General features: G+C 41.5%; 1 protein-coding gene across 1 annotated transcript in view; it reads left to right on the top strand.

The window, feature by feature from the left end:
* Positions 1-20,963, top strand: part of UNC5D (unc-5 netrin receptor D) — a 694,878-nt gene that overhangs the window by 293,833 nt on the left and 380,082 nt on the right. The gene's annotated exons all lie outside the window — the stretch shown is intronic.

Consider the following 20,963-nt stretch of genomic DNA (forward strand, 5'->3'; position numbering starts at 1 on the left):
TCCTATAATACAGAATGCAGGAACGTCTTCCTGAGAAATTATTATTTTCAAATGCAGGAATTACTTTAACCGGGTAGGAAAATATCAGATAGGCAGTACCTATGATAATATGATTCAAGGCTGAGTCATGAATACTATAGCAATATGCAGTTTGTAATTATATGACATATTTTGCTTTATTATTCGAACGTTACTATTGTAAAAAACAACAACAAAAAGTGCCCATTCACACCACTGTTTTGCTCTGTGTTTTCTGTGTACTCGGGGAAAGCTCCTGAGGTAAATATGTCCATAGCTTTCCATTGCCTGATGAGCCAAAAGACTGTCCTCTTGGCCTCCATCTGGCCGTTATTTGTTAGTCTGGTGCAAAAAAGTGTCATGTAAGATTAACCTATTCCATACAATGGAAACCTTTAAAAACATATATAGTAAATTAATTCATTTCTTAAAGGGGCTATCCCATGATTAATGTAAAAAATGATCAGACATCATATAGTACATTGCAATTTGTTTCTAACAAATCAAAAACCAGCCCAGTACCTCTTATGGACCCAAAGATCTTCCCAGTCATTGCTTCAATTGATTTGCTAGATTCCCTGGCAGCTCCAGGGTTATGTTATTTCTACAGCAACTCTCTCCCCATTGCAGATCAGGGGTGTATCTTTTCTGCTGCAGCTCTCTCCCTGTCACAGCTGGAGGGTGTGTCTTTTCTGCTGCAGCTCTCTCCCTGTCACAGCTGGAGGGTGTGTCTTTTCTGCTGCAGCTCTCTCCCTGTCACAGCTGGAGGGTGTGTCTTTTCTGCTGCAGCTCTCTCCCTGTCACAGCTGGAGGGTGTGTCTTTTCTGCTGCAGCTCTCTCCCTGTCACAGCTGGAGGGTGTGTCTTTTCTGCTGCAGCTCTCTCCCTGTCACAGCTGGAGGGTGTGTCTTTTCTGCTGCAGCTCTCTCCCTGTCACATCTGGAGGGTGTGTCTTTTCTGCTGCAGCTCTCTCCCTGTCACAGCTGGAGGGTGTGTCTTTTCTGCTGCAGCTCTCTCCCTGTCACAGCTGGAGGGTGTGTCTTTTCTGCTGCAGCTCTCTCCCTGTCACAGCTGGAGGGTGTGTCTTTTCTGCTGCAGCTCTCTCCCTGTCACAGCTGGAGGGTGTGTCTTTTCTTCTGCAGCTCTCTCCTTGTCACAGCTGGAGGGTGTGTCTTTTCTGCTGCAGCTCTCTCCCTGTCACAGCTGGAGGGTGTGTCTTTTCTGCTGCAGCTCTCTCCATGACACAGCTCGAGGGTGTGTCTTTTCTGCTGCAGCTCTCTCCCTGTCACAGCTGGAAGGTGTGTCTTTTCTGCTGCAGCTCTCTCCCTGTCACAGCTGGAGGGTGTGTCTTTTCTGCTGCAGCTCTCTCCATGACACAGCTCGAGGGTGTGTATTTTCTGCTGCAGCTCTCTCCCTGTCACAGCTGGAAGGTGTGTCTTTTCTGCTGCAGCTCTCTCCATGACACAGCTGGAGAGTGTGTCTTTTCTGCTACATTTCTCTCCCTGACACGGCTGGAGGGTGTGTCTTTTCTGCTGCAGCTCTCTCCCTGTCACAGCTGGAGAGTGTGTCTTTTCTGCTGCAGCTCTCTCCCTGACACGGCTGGAGGGTGTGTCTTTTCTGCTACAGCTCTCTCCCTGTCACAGCTGTAGAGTGTGTCTTTTCTGCTACAGCTCTCTCTCTGTCACAGCTGTAGAGTGTGTCTTTTCTGCTGCAGCTCTCTCCATGACACAGCTGGAGAGTGTGTCTTTTCTGCTGCAGCTCTCTCCCTGTCACAGCTGGAGGGTGTCTTTTCTGATGCAGCTCTCTCCCTGTCACAGCTGCAGGGTGTGTCTTTTCTGCTGCAGCTCTCTCCCTGTCACCTGTGTCTTTTCTGCTACAGTTCTCTCCCTGTCACGGCTGGAGGGTGTGTCTTTTCTGCTGCAGCTCTCATCATGTCACAGCTGGAGGGGAGTGTTTATTTCTGCTGCAGCTCTCTCTCCCTGTCACAGCTGAGTAGGTGTGTACTTTCTGCTTCAGCTCTCTTCCTGTCAGAGTTCAGGGGGTATGTACTTTCTGCTGCAGCTCTCTCCCTGTCACAACTGAGTAGGTGTGTACTTTCTGCTTCAGCTCTCTTCCTGTCAGAGTTCAGGGGGCATGTACTTTCTGCTGCAGCTCTCTCGATGTAACTGTCACAGCTTCTAAAAAAAATCCAGCGGGTAGCAGCTGAAGGATGGAAATGAGCATATGCATCCATCTCAGCCAGGTGGACAGAGAAATAAGGGAAAAAAATACTGCCTGTGTTGTACAAGGCCCCACAGAAAAAGAACTCAGACATTTCAACTTCTCTATTATGGATCTGTACCAGCTCTACCACATATTACAGTCATATGATTCAGGATTTTACATGGTGTATTTTTTTTTTTTAAATTACACTATTAAACTCAGCACTTCTACGTCTGGTTGTGATTGCAGGAGAGCTACTGAATGCCGTGGATCTCTTACGACCAAGCCAAGCATTCATATCTGTCAGGCCAGTAAAAGTGGCATACAGCCACCGGGAAACTCCCATTAGGCTATAGATTTGACAGTGTTGGTTTCCACCCATTTAAAGGAGTAATATGAGTTCAACAAATATAGCTTAATGGGGTTGTGCAGAAATTTATATTGATGACCTAAACTCAGGATAGGTCATCAAAATCTGATCGGAGGGGGTGCAACACCTTGCACTCCCGCTGATCAGCTGTTTGAAGAGGAGGCGGTGCTCCATGCAAGTGCTTCTTCTTCATTACACTGCACTTTATTTCGGAAGTGCAGTGTAATGACGAGTACTTGCTCCATTACACTACGCCACCGGCACAGGGGAGAAGATGTGTAGTGTAATACCCAAAAAGCCGAGCTTGCATGGAGCGGTTGGACCTATGCCGATCAAATATTAATGAGCTATCCTGATGTCTACTTGCATAGGCTAAAAATCAAGATACATCTCTGATAACTGCACTGTAATGAGAAGTCAACCTGTGTGATCACCACAAGACATTGACAGGAGTAGGCAACCTCTGGCTCCCAGCTGTTGTGAAACAACAATTCCCAGCATGCTCCATTAATTCTATGAGAGTTCTTAGAAGAGCAGAGCAAGTATGCATACTGGGAGTTGTAGTTTCACAACAGCTGGGAGCCGGAGGTTGCCTACCCCTAGACTAGACTAAAGCTGGCCCTGCACATTACATTAGAGTCAAGTGAACTTGACGATTTCAGTGGGACAATCCAATGCCTATGGAGGGCTCTTGTCTTATCACAAATGATATGTCTTGACATATGTTGGAGAAGCAGACAATCAAGCAGTTAGAGTTCAATATGCTTGATACTTTTGTACTCTAAGAGCTAAGCTGCCACCAGAAAGATGTCTGACAGCAGCTTTGCCGCCATTGTCTCTTCAGAACACATGCACACTTGGCTGAAGCAAGTGAGCATATGTATGGAGGTGGGGTTGAGAGAGAGAGAAAGAGCATCCAGCTGACAGCTATCTAAAAAGCTTTATTCTTTAAAGTCTAGTGCAAGATGTACTATATAAAGGCTAAATCCAATTACCCAGCAAGCAGGTTCTGAATTGAAAGTTACTAGAGTATTGGAGAGATATTAGCATTATATCAATACTGGCTCGAGAAGTTGAGGAAAGCAATTTTAAACAACTTTCTAGTGCTCTGAAACCTTCACAAATGCTTCCCACTGCTCATGACATTTCTTCTTCTGGAACTAAAGAAATGAAAATTCCAGACCAACAGGCATTCTACATTAAAAATGACTTTGAGAGGATATTTGTGCATGCTGGGCACCATCAGTTCTGGACCATATCCTGCTGGACTACAGAAAATGACTTCATGAGGTCTTAGAACAGATACTGTACAGAGACTCACACATATTTCATACATTTCAAAGAACTGTAGGAAAAGTTCCTCATGTTTCATCCTGTGCCAGTTTATGCCTAGTAAGGAGCCTGGGTCAGTTTTCTCTGCCAATCTGTATCATTATGATCATTACCCATTTTAAAGCACAATTAAGAGTGCTAGATTGGAGGCCACAGAGGAGGATGTTGCAGTAGTCCAGGTGGGAGAAGATAAGGGCATGCAGTAGTTGGCTCAGGGCTGATGAAGGAAAAGTTTTGCCCATGGAGCCCGGAGCAGGCAATGCACTATGCAGACAAAGGAAGAAGTCTAGCACTCAATGTCTCCATATAAAATCCAACGTTTAATGTAAACCCATAAAAAACGGGCAATGCGTTTCGGATTGTAAAACCTTAATCATGAAACACATTGACCATTCATGCAGCACGTGTTCACTTTTATTTTTATTTTCTTTGAACTTTGGATTTTATACAAAGACATCAAGTGCTGGATCAAGTGCTGGAGAGATGGCGTGTAGAGGAGGTGATGTGTGAATGTATACAATTTGAAGGGGTTCTCTAAGACTTTAATACTCATGATCTATTTTCTGGATAGGTCATTACTACCTTATCAGTCAGATAAGGTAGTAAGGAGAAGGCACTGGCACAGTACATTGTTTAGCAGCTGTACTTGATATCGCAAATCAGACCCATTCACTTGAATGGAGCTGAGCTGCGTGTAGGCCATGTGACCTATGAACGTGTTGTCAATCAGCCTAGGAAAATATGTAGAGCGCCACTGCCTTCTCAGATAGATAATTAGCAGGTGTCTCGGGTGTCGGGCCCCCACTTATAAGGTACTGATGACCTATCCAGAAAATAGATCATCAGTATTAAAGTCTCGGAAAACCCCTTTAATGTTTGACATATGGCATTCTTATTTAAAGGGTTATTCCAACCACCTCTGGCTGCTAAACCAAGGTGGGATGGGGTTGGAGAACCCCATTGTAGAGATAGATGCAGGTCTCTACCTGCAAAGTTCAAACATTTATGGCATGTCTTGAGACCGGAATACCCTTTTAAGCTACTGACATAAATGTTGTGACAATTTTCTGCTGTGTTGCACTGATATCAATGCCCTGTTTAGTCATGGCAATTAATTACAGTCTGCCATTTACTTTATAGTTCTGCTTAAATGGAGATCCTTCTCATGGGTGGCTATTCTCTTTTCGCACAAGTGATAGGATTGTCAATCATGAGATCTTGATTGTCAAGCTTCCTCAGGTTCCTTGATTTTTGCTTTTCTTAATGCAACTGGATGCAGAAGGCATTACAATATGTCACAGTCAGGCATCTGTTTGTATTAAGGTCCATTCACATGACTGTATTCCTGGGTCCACATCCGTTCCGCAATTTTGTGGAACGGGTGCAGACCCATTTATTCCAATCGGGCCGCAAAAGATGTACTTTATTCCGTAGTTCTTAGCTGCGGCCCCACAAAAAAAGATAGAACATGTCCTATTATTGTCCTTAAACATGGACAAGAATAGGCATTTCTATATAAGTCTGGCCCTTTGCGTTCCGCAAAACACTTATGGTCATGTGAATGGACCCTTAAAGGGATTGTCACATAAAGACAATGCCTGTTTATCAACCCTGTACAAGGAATACAATTATATCTGTTTGAGAGGGAAGAAAACTGTCTAGTGGCACCAATAGATAGCTACCGTGTTAGTCAGTGTCCAACTTACTAAAGAACCACGACTTGGGATTTCAGCCAAACCAGAGACAACCATCTGAAGACAGCTGTTTCAGGGTTCTTGCCCCTTGCCAGTAAAGTGCAGATTGCTAGTTGACTGGGCTTAAGGCCTTTGCTGTAGTTCTCAGGAAACATTGGTTGACTATGAGAAGTTCCAACTGATGGAACTGGAACAGGCAATGCTTACTGGGAACAAAGTATGCAACTTAGCTCTCATCCAGAAGAGATTTCTCTAATGCAACATACAGTATATGTAGCTACCTTGCAAGTCAGTATTTGGTCCATTAAAGAGTCTTCAAAATGATTAGGGATTTTGGCCAAACCAGGGACACCTATCTGTAGACTGCTGTTTTGGGGTTCTAGCCCCTCCTCGGTACAGAGCATGCTAGTAAGACCTCTTATACTACTTTGAGCTACTCAAAGAAAACCAGAATTCCTTGGTATGATCACTCATGTGACCATACCACCGTGTGTGTAGACACAGCTTCTCTAAGCAATACCCACTCATCTGTGAAGGTTACATTAGGACTCCCCTGCTGTTGAGCTGCAATATGAAAATGCAAATTAACTTTATACTGTTCCTTAGTTGCATCAACATAGCCTGTATCAGATGTTAGCAGTAGATTTCACAATGCCTTGATTTCAAGAAAGAGTGTAGGCTACACACCTGCAAACATCTTCTTGTGTCATCAGTTTCTAGCAGGTTAAAGTCCTGCACAGAAGCTAGGAAAATAAAGATATGAGCTAAACGAGCCTCTCCCTGCATAAGTAGCTGACACTGGCTCCGAGATATGGATGGGAAGGCTTAATGGGCTCTTTGGAAAAATGCAGGTTTTCTATCGTTACCATGACAGTCATTTATTCAGTCGCACTAAAAGCCGAGGCTCCAGCACTAGAAGAACAATTTGGTTTCCCTTTGAACATTTAACTTGTTGATGTGAAATTTTAAGAACATTTATAATGCAAGAAAACACAATCTCAACACAAGACACTTGTTATTTCATGGAAACCAATTTATTGGCTCCAAAACAATTCATTATTCGTGAGTCGTAGGGCAGACAGGAAAGCCCATCACTACTTGAGAAAGTATTGTGCAGAAAAAGAAATGGAAATGTGATGCTTTTATCTGCATGGAAAATGTTTTCTTTTTGGCCTCTTCTCATCTGTTTTTGCACATGCCAATATTTGGTGCAACTCAATTTGGCAAAAAAAATAATAAAAATCCTGTATATTAGTTAAAGGGATTTTGCCACTTCACAAATAGAATGTATCATGTACAGAAAGTTAATATAAGTCACTTACTAATGTACTGTTAGTATCCATATTGCTTCCGTTACTGGCTGGATTCATTTTTCTAACATATTATACACTGCTTGTTTCCATGGTTATGACCATCCTACAATCCATAAGCAGTGGTCGTGCTTGCACACTATAGAAAAAGCACCAGCCTATGTGCACTCCCACGGTCCCAGCCACCAGAGAGGCTCCTCATCCCTCCCCACCCAATTCTACCTTACCTGTCCTCTCACTGTCCCTCTAATGTATAAAGCACTGCTGAAGATATCATTTGTGCCCCATCTAAAGGATGAGGAAGGCAGTGACTTAGTAGGTGAGTCTATACAGTGATCTTGCAGAGTTATGAAACTCCACTGACTCACATTAACTAAATATGCTTTTGAGAGTGCAGAGTCTCCAGTGTATTCTATAAGATGCAGATTCACACTGCACCCTTCCCCTCCTGTTTCAATGAGAAAACAGAGGGAAACCTATCACAAGCATGAGGCAGAGGAGACCGTCTGAGGCTGTATCACATAGGAATGCACTGGAGAGTCTGCACACAAAACTGCTGCTTTACATAAAATACACTGTGACTCTGCAACAGGAGTTCAGGGAGAGCATTAGGGGCACCATATAACAGGGGCAAAAGAAATAGAGAAGCCAGACAACCCATAAATGACACATCAACTAAAGCAGGTATACACAAGAACCTCTACATTTAATTTTAATAATGGTCTGAGATACAGTATATATGAAATAATTTGCTGGATTGCCTCTTTAAAGGGGTTGTTTGAGATAATTCAAAATGTCGTACAAGCCATTCAATAGCCTAAAATAAAAAAAATAAATAAAAAAACAAAACAAAAAAAAACATATATATATATATATATATATATATATATATATTATAATCACGTAGAGAACATCACCGGAGAGAAGGGTGAATTTAAGATGATTTTTTATTTTAGGCTAATGGAGGACTTTTCCAAGATTCCAATAATTATCTTGGAGAACCCACTGACATAATGTTTTATAAAGGTGATCACATGGGAATTGTCACTGTGCCTGAATAATCGCTGGTAGGAGGACTGCAGCAAACTTCGATCATGACAGTTAACCTATTTAATATAGTATATAAACCTAAGAGCAGAACTGTGGGGGCTCCTCTTGTACCAGTTATGGCTGGAGACACAATTGTCTGGTGTTACATCAGTACTGAGAAGCTTGTGAGCTGACAAAGGTTCCCGAGGCTTTCTTTTGTTAAGACCCTATAGGGCAGGGGTGGGAAACCTTTCTTTTTGCTGCTGAGGGCCATTTGGGTATTTGTAAAATGGTTTGAGCGCCATACAAAATCCTCAATGTAAAAATTTGACTGCTAAATTTGGTTTAACATATAATTTACTTAGTAAGTTACATAAACTGCAGTTCAATTTAAAAAAAATCTGAGCGCTGTATTCTTGCAGCACAAAATGGTGCCTGCGCTATATGCTACATATGTACAAACGCCATTTTGACCACGTATTTAGTGCTTTATTTGGCATTACCGCCAGCCAAGCTAATTCCGGGGGGGGGTCCAGAGAGGGCCAGTTGTCACTCTCCCTGTCCCTGCATCTTCCTTCGCAACTGTCCCTGCCTTTGTCCCTTTCTCAGCCTCAGATCTGCACCTCCACTGCCATAAGACTCCCATCAGACCTTCCAGCCTACATCAGCCTCAGATCAGACTCCCATCAGACCTCCCAGCCTCAGATCCGACCCCCATGAGACCCTCCCTAGCCTCAGATCAGCCCCATCAGACCCCCCCAGCCTCAGATCAGACCCCCATCAGATTCCCCAGCCTCAGATCAGACCCCCAGCCTCAGATCAGACCCCTACTGCCTCAGATCTTTCCCCCATTAGACCCCCCAGCCTCAGATAAGACCCCCATTGAACCACCAGCCTCAGATCAGACCCTCCCCAGCCTCATATCAGACCCCAGCCTCAAATCAGACCCTCATCAGACCCTACCTAGCCTCAAATCAGACCCATATCAGACCCTCCCCACCCTCCATTAGCCTCAGATCAGCCTCTATCAGACCCCTCAGCATACAATCAGACTTCAGATCAAACATTTAAAAATAAAATAAGCTTACCCCTCCAGCTCCGGATGGCGCTAGCACTTGGCATATTCACTTACCCTCCCTGGTCTTCTTCCCACCGCACTGTACTGTAACCTGACAGCGCACAGCATCAGGTCATAGTGTGCATTTACGTGCGCTACATCCTGACACTGTGGCAGGACACAGAGCCGGCCCGGAAGAAGACCAAGAAAGGTCTTTCAAGCTCTTTCACACCAAGACAGCATTATTAATGTTAACATGACAGTGACATACTGTATATGACTATGGATAAATCTGTTCAACTGGAATCCAAAATTTGAGTCATTTGAAATTGATTCAATCGTCTCTGGTAGCAACACATACACTCCATTTATTTAAAGTCTTAAAATTGAATGCAATATACCGTAAAAACAACTTTTTCTATAAAAAAACAAATAATAAGTCCCCCATATTGCTGTGTCTATGAAAATAATTGAGATTAAAAATTTAAATATTTATTGTGGTTCTGAAGCTCAAAAGCGGCTTCAACGAGTTAATATGAATGGACACTTGACATAATGAAGATGTTTTATATGGCCCCCTTCTACCTTTGTGTTTCAATCAGAGGATTAATCAAAAATAATTAATCTAGCACGTACCCAGCAAACTAACCCAAGTGGTGGAGCTAATGGTAGGCAATATAATTCTAATAACACATCTGATTCATAGTATAACAAATGGTCCCAGAAACAATAAATTTGTAATAGCCTTAGTGCGGCAGCTTGTGATTAACTGTAACTCTATCCGAACATGACTGATCTTCTCTATTATCACAAAGAGCCACACAGATGGAGAAAGAAAATAAATAGCATAAACTGCTCCGTGGCACGAATCTGTGATGCTTTGTATAGAGGTGATCTTTAACAGTTTTTTTTTAACATCTTGGGATGATTATTGAGCCCATCTTTGGGCTGTGAAAGATATGTTTAATAAAGTGTTCACTGTCACACAAAAATATTGTCAGGCCTTCATTTTTGTTAGAGAAAAAGTGACAATTCAGAAACCTTCTTCCCTCCAGGCAGAGAGACCGACTTGAGAAAAAGAAAATGTAGACGTTTCTCTTTTTCCATCCCAAAACTTGGTGAAATGTTTCTATCATCTAATAATAATTTTTCCTGGTAATCTTGAGATTTGATATTACATTACCCACCACGGCCATTTTTTAAATGTGCGCTGCACAAGTGGAACATAGCAGAGTAAACCAAGAAGACACTGCAGAGCCCATCTGAACGAGGTGGCTCCTTCAAAGTGCTTTACAGCAGGAGAATGCAAGAGACGGACACTCACCGATCTGATATTGATAGTCTGTCCTAAAGATAGGACATACATATTTTAATAAAAAAAAAAAACCTTTGAAGGGCATCTTTAGCAGATTTGTACCTATAACTGGCTGACCTGCTGCATGTGCGCTTGGGAGCTGAAGGCATCTGTTTTAATAGATGCCAATCAGCCTCTTGGAAGAATCGGGGGCATTGCCGCTACACCTAGAGGCTCAGCTCTCTCTGCAACTGCTGCACCCTCTCCACTTTGATTGCCAGAGCCAGGTATGATGACGTTTTCCCTGCCTGGTCCTATCAATCAACGTGCAGAGGACGTGACAGTTGCAAAGAGAGCTGAGCCTCTAAGTGTAATGATAACACCCCCGTTGCTCCTAAAGGCTTATTTGCATATATGAAAACATCATCTTTCTCAATAATCCAGGCACATATAAACATGCGACCAACACAGATGCCTTCAGCTGCCAAGTGCAACAGGTCCAAGGTTGCCAACCAGAATATTTATTTTTACTTTAACTTATCCCAAAATCACGGACAGCCAACATTTTTTACGGACAAATTATAAAACCATAATGATTGATAAAGATTATAAGTAATACATGTCTATAGCTCAATATACTGATAGGAATTCATTACCAGCACTTACTATGATCTTTAAAATTATGGTAATTACAACCAAAATGATCAAGTGTGCATGAGGCCTTAGGCTAAGCTCACACTTCAGTTATTTGGTCAATTATTTCCATCAGTGATTGTGAGACGAAACCAGTAGTGAAGCCTACTCAGAGATCAGGTATAATGGAAAGATATCCACCGGTTCTGTGTTTATGTCCCACACCTGATTTTGGCTCCCAATAACTGATGGTAATAACTGATCAAATAACTGAAGTGTAAAGTCAGGCTTAGTAACATTGTGGTGGTGGAACTGCCACCAGCCACATCTACTGTTTAAATTTGCCTTGGTGGCTTAGGCCTCAGAATGGAAGGTGAACTTCAAGTTGCTGTGCAAAACCTAAGTTCTTCTTGGATGCAATTTGCACAAGAAATCACCATTATAGAATCAGGAATAATGAATGTATTTAGGCAGTGCTGTAGTCTACATCCCATAGAGAAACCATTGATTTTTTTCACCTTGCTGTGCATATGCGCTGAAGCACGGGCTCATTTGCAGACAGACACTCTTATCTGCTCAGATTACTCATCCTGTGTCTGACGGCGAGCCCATGATATCTGCCAACAGTACAAATTGCCAAAACAACAGCACATCAGTAAATAAGAGCATCGTTTAAGAGACAGACGTGACATCAGAGATAAACCTTAAAACAATCCCACGGCGAGATGAAGCACATTTGACTAAATTGTTTAATGTCTTAATAGAAAGCTAATGGTCTTTGAAATGGAAACATTTCATTGGTTAAATACTGGTAATTAAGGGGCATTTAATGCCTGCTTGGAGCGGAGAGCATTTAAAAAGAATTGTGTCAGTAATGAGAAAATTGCCGAAAAAGACCCATATTGATAATACCCATTATGTTAGGAATCAATGGCTTGGATTCTATCATTTGAACTGGTATTTTGTTCATATCATTGAACTCAGAGCTTATGAAATGAGCTGGAATGTCTTCGTAGAACATTTTCTCCTTGAGAAGCATTCATTCTTATTACGCCATTTCTAAGACTTCACACATATGTTTTTAGATATATCAAGCAGTAAATATGGAAATATATGCTGGATATATAAGCTTGATTTTTCTTTTAATGAATATGTCACTGTGTTCATTGCTAGGGTATAAGAATAAGATAGAAACCCACCAAATGCCCATAAAGTTTCCGATCAAGGACTTGTCTAAGTTTTTAACATTGATGGCCTATCCTCAGGATAGGTCATCAATATCAGATCTGCAAAGTTCTGACACCTGGCACCCCTGCCGATCTGCTGTTTGAAGAGGCATCACCTTGTTCATGGGTCAAATGACCTAGACGTGGCTCGGTCCCATTCAAGTGAATGGGGCTGAACTGCAATACCAAGCACAGTTGCTATCCAATGGATGGTGCTTGAGCTTGATAAGCTGCCAGGAGGCTGCGGAGCTCAACAGAGCACTAGAGTCTCTTCAAACAACCAACTAGTGATGGGTGCTTTGAGTTGGACCCTCACAGATCTGATATTGATGACCAATTCTGAGGTTAGGCCATTAATTTAAAACCTGAAAACCACTTTATCAAGCAACAAGTAAATTACAGGCACTGAGCCTATGGTTTCAGAGCTTTTCTGTGAAATTCTATCAGAATACAAAGAGTTAAGCCCTGCATACATAAGCTTGCATGTTTCTCTAGGCATACAACAGTTACATTACCTCCCAGACTTGCCTGATTAATATTTAAAATATTTGCTTTCTGGTTTGTAGAATATTACAAGACGCTAGAACAACATTGAAATGATCATTCTGAATAATACATTTACTTCTGGAGAAAACCCACATAACCCTGCTGCTACATGCTGGATATGAGTGGAAAATTACATTTAAGTTATATGATCATCATGATATGCATCCATGGTCTACATTCTAGAAAATATTGAACTTTGTATTTTACATCCTTGATAAAAAGCAAATTGTGTGCCATATACTTCATACAGAGTGCAGACTCTCATCTAGCAAGTGACCTTGTGCGAAAGCATATCTGTTATTATTAGTACATACCAGTGACATTTCAAAGGATATTTTCATGGTAGAGTTCCCTGACAAGTCAGAAGGGCAACATGAGTGAAGTGTTGAAGTGTTGTAGCTAAGTCTTTCACTGATTTCTGAAATAAACTGGTCCCTACAATGCAAACAAATATATAATAGGTGATGTGCCTATTCATTTATATAGATGTCATGCTGTACTACACTTTCTTTGAAGCAGCTATTGCAGAGGAAATATGTGGCTGGCCACATTTTTTTCCAGGAGATAACAGGTGATCACAAGAGTTTTCACCAGTCAGCTCCGTGACTTGGTGACATTTGCCTTTAGAAACCAGTTGAATTGCACTCTTGGCTATTTTTGGAAGTCACCTGACAGTAAATAGAGAGTAAGCTGTGCAAGTGAGGCCACCTATCCATTCACCACTATAGGACTGCCGGAAATAGTCAAACCAGTGCTCAAGTATTTTTGGAACTCCCATAAAGGTGAATAGAGAGTGACCGTGCAGGCATCTCTGCCCTCTTTTCACTTTGGGTGACCCCGTTCTTTGCATAGGAGTGGGTCCCAGAGGTGGGATCTGGACCTATCTGACATTCAGGGACAAATTGGCCATAAACCCTGTAGGGAAACTTCCAGGTGTGCCAATGCCCAGGGGGCCACCTGAGCCGTACTTATGGCCTCAAGCCTGGTAAGTAATGATCTGCTGCTCTCAGTAAATATCTTGATTGGTAGTGTCAAGTACTTATGTAGCAGACCAGCGGCTGCAGGTGCACTCCTGAATTCAATTGTATTGCATTCCTGAAGCAACTGGAGTAAGAGAACAGAGCATGGCAGCTGCCACTTGTCACCACAGAGGGGCAACTTCTGGGGAAATATTTTGTGATGCACTGTAGTATTTGGTTCTACTTGGGCAATATATTGCACTGCAATATACACTTCCAAATATCCAAAATATTGCACATCTGAATACGATCCAGTAGTAAAAGATAATTTATATAGGTTCAAAATGGATAGATTGGACCCTACTACACCTAATAATATCCTGGTCTATCATATAGTATTGTCATGGAAATTCCTTGGTGGGCTGATGCCCAAGCTCTCCTCAGGCCACAGGCCAGGTACATATTGATCTGATGCTATCAGCATTAATTAATGCTGGAGCCATCCTCAGGATGGTGATACAGTGGAATAGTCTGGCAAGAGCAGCAGTATTTTGTGCTGCACTGTGGTATTTGCTTCTGCTGGCCCTGTCCACTTCTGAACTCCCTGTCTACTTGGGTTGGCCCTGCCTACTTGTCTTGCCCCTTCTTCTGTCAATTTGGGTCCACTTTTTTTTTTTTTTCCAAGCCTACTATTAATTCCTAGTCCACCCTTGAGTATTGTAATTCTGTCTTTCATCACTAGAGGGGGAGTATTACAATCATACTTTACGATTAAAATAAAATTAAAAAAAACTTACCACTTATGCTGTGGCCACCTTGCTTGAAGATCCACCACAAAATCTTGTGCGGCACATGATGATGCCATCATGTCTGGCAGCATGGTGCTATCATACGTCACTGCACACAATATTTTGCGTGGGATCTTCTAGCAAGATTGCCTCAGTGGTCTCTTCAAGCTCAAATGGATGAGGTAAGTATGTTTTTTTTTATTTTTACCATCATTTAAGGGAAAATCTATTTGTTACCACAAAGCAGTAGGAAATCTGGCTTTATGGTTGATAGAATTTTTTCCTGAAATTCGGATCAAAGTCCACTTCATGAACTTTGATTTGCTCAACACTAGTGTGCATGCATGATCAGCTGTTCATTTACTCCCATGTGACTGCTGAATGCAGCACACAGTTAAGTCTTCTGTCTGTCCTACAGAAGAGAAGAGAGGCGGTCACGCATGTGTAGCCCCACTTTATCTACACAGGTAACTTGGGGACTGATGTTTCCAGGAGTGAATTTAAAAAAAGAGGAGACGTTGTATCTGTCCTTCATACTTTCCCTTCTTTTATGATACACTCCTGATGTTGGCTGCCAAAACTGAATCTGGTAACCTTATTGTGTGAGGGTCCCAGGGATAGGTGATAAATGTTTTTAATGGGAAAACCCCTTTTCCAGATTTTGCATCGGGGTCCCAATGGCTCCTGCATTTAATTTACGCTTTGTGGTGAATTATTAATACTTAGCCTCTGGAATATGTATAGAAAGCTTGACAATAGGCACAAGTTACAAATGGAGCTATATTCATTTTGTTATAAAGCACGCAGTGTGTACAGATTTAGTATAAACACTACCGAATGAGAAGAAAGAAGATCATAAAGATTACATATTTCATATCTTTTTATTGTTGGAAATTAAAGAACAAAATGCATGTTCTCCAAATTGCTTTTGTTTTTTAAAGTGAAATTGTAAATATCTGAAGAGTTCTGAAAATTGATAGAAATGAAATGGAATGCAAGCATAGCTTCAGGGAATGAGACAGGGTTCGCAAAATGAGTTTGTGCTGTTGTTTGGCCATTGCAGTATCTCAAATTATCAGTTCCTCAGCTAATCTTGTATTTGCACAAGATGTTCTATTGTGACATGTCACAAATTTTTTAAACTACTACGCTCTATGTTTAGGGATGTGTAGACGCTATCTGTGGAAGCATAAAATGCTAATCATTTTAGTAACTGACACAACCATATTGGATGGTCAGGGACATAAACAGACAGCACAGGGCCTCTGTGCAAAATGAGTATATGGGCCCTATGTTTCCAAAAACCCATCAAAGACCATGCCTTTATAACAACCCACCAGTATTTATGAGATATGTAATTAAACTAGCTCTGTCCCTTACATACAATTAGAGATGAGCAGTATTAGAAAATGTCGGCAGGCGTGGTGATGCCATACTTGATCTTTAATCTTCAAGATGGCGGTGCCCCGTTGTTCGTGCTCCAATGGATGAAGTAAGTATAATTTTTTTTGTTACACCATTTCAGTTAAAAATTGATTAGTTACCATGAAGAACAAGGAATTTCCCTGAAATTCTGTTCAAATTCCACTTTGTGGAGTTCGATTTGCTGAACACTACATACAATCTGTCCCCACCTAATGAACCCAATTGCGACTGTTCATTCTGCACATATTTCCAACATTGTGGATGGTGTTGGGAGCAGAAGACTAGTGTTAACTGAAGCAAAGCATTCTAAGCGGAACTCGGTCCAAAGTTTAGGAAAACTTTGTTTTGCAACAAATCCGAATTTTCTCATGCTTCGTGGTAACTAATCAGGTTTTTCTAAAATGGTCACTGCGCGTGTTACTAAGTGAAACTAAGTGTAAAGGAGAAAAGCCCGGGAACGCAAGATCACTCATAATGCCGCTCAACCAGCCAATCAGCAGATTTCCATCCCCTTTTATGTCACAGCCCTATAAAACCTTCATCCTGTGTGGTGTCTGACATTGTCCTGTGAGCTGAGCATAGGGGGAGACATGGCGAGGGCTAATGCGCTTGGGACAGTGTTGCTGAAAATGATTAACAAAAGAATATTGGAGAATGGAGAGTGCAGGGAGACTGCAGGGACATCGTAGGGACAGTGCAGGGAGAGTACAGGGAGACTTATGCTGCGTCAGTTTTATTTAATTATTCCTACATCAGCTGTATACTAAGACATGTAATTCAATACCAATAAGATGGAAACCTTTATTATTCCGCTGTCAGCGTGCCAACCATTACCATCCAGTCTGCAGTCCTTAGGGGAGCCAGATCTTAATGATAATCATTCTCATATTTTGCTAGCTTTACTTCTTCTAAATCAGGCATGCTTAACCTGCGGCCCTCCAGCTGTTGTAAAACTACAGCACCCACAATGCCCTGCTGTAGACTGATAGCTTTAGGCTGTTCCGGCATGCTGGGAGTTGTCGTTTTGCAACAGCTGGAGGGCCACAGGTTGAGCATGCCTGTTCTAAATCATCCTTCAAAGTGTCCATGTCCTAGAAAAGTCAGCTAGATGCATAGAGAGGAGGAGCTGGATGTTCTCATCGATATTAAATGATGTGGAAAAGGAGGAAAAGCAGATGACAGAAGGGCTCCCACCTGTAGGAAAGGCCAGTTGGAGAAGTGGGTATGCTAGAGCTGATTAATATTCTGTGCTTACTGTCAAATAACCTGCAGGAGATTGCAAGCCAGAAGAGCAATAATATGCATATTGTCCCCCCACCTAACTAGTCAAACCCCATACCAGACCCCATAACAGTCTCTGTTTAAAGATGCCGTGCGGCCATTAACAATGAAGATGGACTACACAGTGCAGTCTTCATTTTGAAATAAAAGGCAGCTGTGGCTAAGTGGCCACGCCGTTCGCAGCATGGTCGTAACCCGCCCGCAGTGCGGTCGCTTTGTGTGGCCGTACCCTAAGGCAGTGTGGCCTGGGTATACCTGATTTATAGTGATTCATGACAAATTTATTCGGAATAAATAACATTTTCTAAACTTTGCTCATCTCTACAGAGGACACTACTCAAGGGCCCAAGATTAATAAAACCCCTAGAAAAAGTCACAAGTTCTATTTTGGTGCATTCCTAACATCTCACACCAGTGCAACAGAGAGTGAGACCGTCATTCAAAAATCTGGTCATAAAGGGTACTTAAACCTTCACACAAAGTACGCATGGTACAGTTACACTTCTCAGAGTGTTCTCTTATGCTTATGCATCATGCGGAGAACGGATCCATAAAAAGTATATAGGATCTTCTTTACCTCTCTTATTGGTTTTACACATTTCTACACATGCAGCAAAAGATGGTCAGCTTTAAAAAAAATAAAAAATAAAAATTATAATTTTGTGATGCTCTGTCACAAGATGTTCATCCTATATTTGTCTATGTGGCCATCTAGTGCTTGTGCTGTGAATTGCAGTGTCTCAAGGATTTTGCTAGCATTACTGTGGCAATTGCCAGCATTTAGCTGGCAATACTGTGTTGAATTGGATTCATGAGAATATGGTTTCCTCAAATTTGAGCTAAGGCAATTTGAGCTAACGCATCTGTACCTGTATATAATATTACCATTCAAATTCATCTTTAGATTGACTATGCAAGCAGAAATAAATGAGACTATTGTATTTAGATGTTTATATTATATTATATATACTCTATATCAGTGATGGCTAACCTTAGCACTCCAGATGTGGTAAAACTACAACTCCCAAGATGCCCCCCTTGCTTGGCTTCTCTCAGAACTCTGTAGAAATAAATGGAGCATGCTGGGAGTCGTAGTTTCACCACAGCTAGAGTGCCAAGGTTAGCCATCACTGCTCTATATGGAAGCTTCTCTTAAGGTTATGAGACCCAGTAAAGCCTCTCTGAAAGACCCTTCCTTAAGAACAGGAACTGATTTTCAGTGACAGATTTTCAGTTCAGCCACCTATTATGCACACTGGCCATCTTTTTTCAGAAGACCACCCCTCAAAGACCAATTTTTCTTTACAGTTATGGAGTTTTCAACATGTTTGCACACTCAACCAATTTGTTAATGATTCTTGATTTTTTAAAGCTACTGTATACTAAATGTGTATCATGGTTATCACGTGGTTTGACATAATGCAGTTAAACTGTATCGATAGCAGTTGGGCAGTATGAATAGTTGAAAATACACAAACTACTATAATTTGTCATGTTTTTCTCTTTACTCTACTTTCATGGAAATTATATATTTACCTATGAGAGGTTAAAGTTGCACTTTCTTATTTGCTGATTTCTGAATGACTTTTATTGTGTTTAGCCTGCTCTCTTTGACATGCCTGCTTGTGAAACTGCAAGTTCAGAGCTCATGTGACAATTCATGTGAAGCTTGCTCTCTCTTGTCCTCTCTTCTCTAGCCAATGTACTTAATTATCATTACACCGTCCAATCTTACAGACATGACTGTAACCTGTAATTTAAACGACAAAAAGCTCATCCTCTTCATAGATTAATAATACACTGTATGTGAAGAATACCCACATTTAGTAATCACCATTGCCTCTTCAGTGTCCAGGAGTAGGTTGATAAGAAGTGGGGCGGGGGTTGGTTGATGGTGTAACACAACTTCAGGGTCAGACTATTTGCAGATCTTTTTTGTAGCCTGCAACCATGGAGCAGCAGATATATTAACCTGATGTGCACAGTCACGCAGGCTATCTGTATACACACATTTCTAGGAGATTTTTTCAAAAATCAAGACTATATTATTGATGCTTGACCTTAGAAAATTTGGCTAAACACATACTGTAAGATAACTGTCAAGGATCGACCTTTATTGATTCTCACATAAAAATGTAGACTCAGATTGGCAGAGCTGCTTATCATTTAAATGAGTTGCCCAGGATTTTGACAATGATATTCTATCCTCAGGATAGGCCATCAATATCAGATTGGTAGGATCTGACACACGTTCAGCTGTCACCTGGTAGGTACAGTCCCGTTTGTCAACGCCAGACCTTCACAGCACTGTCCACTTTGTAGTGGACGGAGCTGGTAACTCTAGTGCTTGCTCATCGAAGTGAATCTTGTAGTAACCAGCTTTGTTCTCTACAGAATGGACACGGTTGTAGTTTCAGCAACTCATTCTGGTGTTAGAGCTACAAGGTAACAGCTAATCGGCAGGGGTGCAGGGTGTTGGGCCCCTGACGATCTGATATTGATCACCTGAGTATAGTCCACAGCACTCCCTTGATATTGTGAAAATTATTTAGATTTCATTGAACCCAGGGTCAAGTGAAGAACAATATAGAAAATGTAGGGCACATACAGTATGTCACTTTGGTCCTTAGACCATAATCAGTGGATTGCCTAAAAAATCATATACATACTGTAGTTTACCATATCATTTCTATAACACTTTGAGGGAAACATATATAGAAAACCAACACTACTCATTTATCATCAGAAAAAGGGCAACAAGCAACACAAATCAGCATAGATGTATGCATAAAATAGATGATACTTTCAAGAGCAACATCTTGCTATATTTTCCCAATATAGTTGATATGGCTTCCGGAAGAGAGAGTCAGAAGTGAAAATAAAAGGACTAAATAATAATAATATATAATATTTTGTAGGAAACCTACTGATGAAGTGTCCGAAATGTCCAACATATGGGCCCTGCATTTTCTATACTTCAATACAATCTAAATAATTTTCACAACATTAAGGTGGATGGTGCAGTGGATTATCTTTTTGAGTATAGATGACTTTGGCATGTCCTCTACTGGCACCCCTGATTATGCCGTATGCAGTGCTAGGATAGAGCAGGTAAAAGAGCATTGAGTTTGAGGTAATCCAACACGCCTTTGTCTCCTCTGATGTCTTGTAGTCAAACAGCTCTTTTTTACATTTGATTGTCTAACGAGTATAGCCTTCTTTAGATTTATTGATTCTTGCCATAAGCAATGTGTTGCCATCTATAATAGGCTATTTCAACCAAGATAAACACGTTTTTTTCATCAGGGGATTTTTCACAGTAATCATTTGAGTTGTACACTTTGAGCTTAAGGTGTCCATATAATGTCAATAGTTGTCAGGATGGCAGATATCCCTTATGACACCCTCATACACATCCACACTCGATTTCCCCAAGAATATAAGTGTTTCCAATGGGAAGGAGGAAAAAGCCACTGCCACACAGCTCTTGTGGTGCTTATTTCCAGAACAACAAAAGAATAGGGTGTTGAAATTCAACCCACCAATCCTTTTCTCCTTTGACATCATCAATCTTCCTACACATTAGATTGTCAGTCAGCCCCACTATAGTTTCAGGTTTGACTGAAAATAATGTTCATGGGGGCCTTTTGAAGGGCCGCTTGAAAATAAGCAGATCAAAAACAGTCACGCTGGTCAGATCAGGAATTGGTTGTTATCTGTGGAAAAAGATGGCAGTAACGTTTAATATCCCCGTAGTGTTATCAACATTCATCCACATGAATGAGTTGGGTAATCCAGAA

The sequence above is a fragment of the Bufo gargarizans genome, chromosome 2 (genome assembly GCF_014858855.1).
Source record: "Bufo gargarizans isolate SCDJY-AF-19 chromosome 2, ASM1485885v1, whole genome shotgun sequence".
Classification (NCBI taxonomy): domain Eukaryota; kingdom Metazoa; phylum Chordata; class Amphibia; order Anura; family Bufonidae; genus Bufo; species Bufo gargarizans.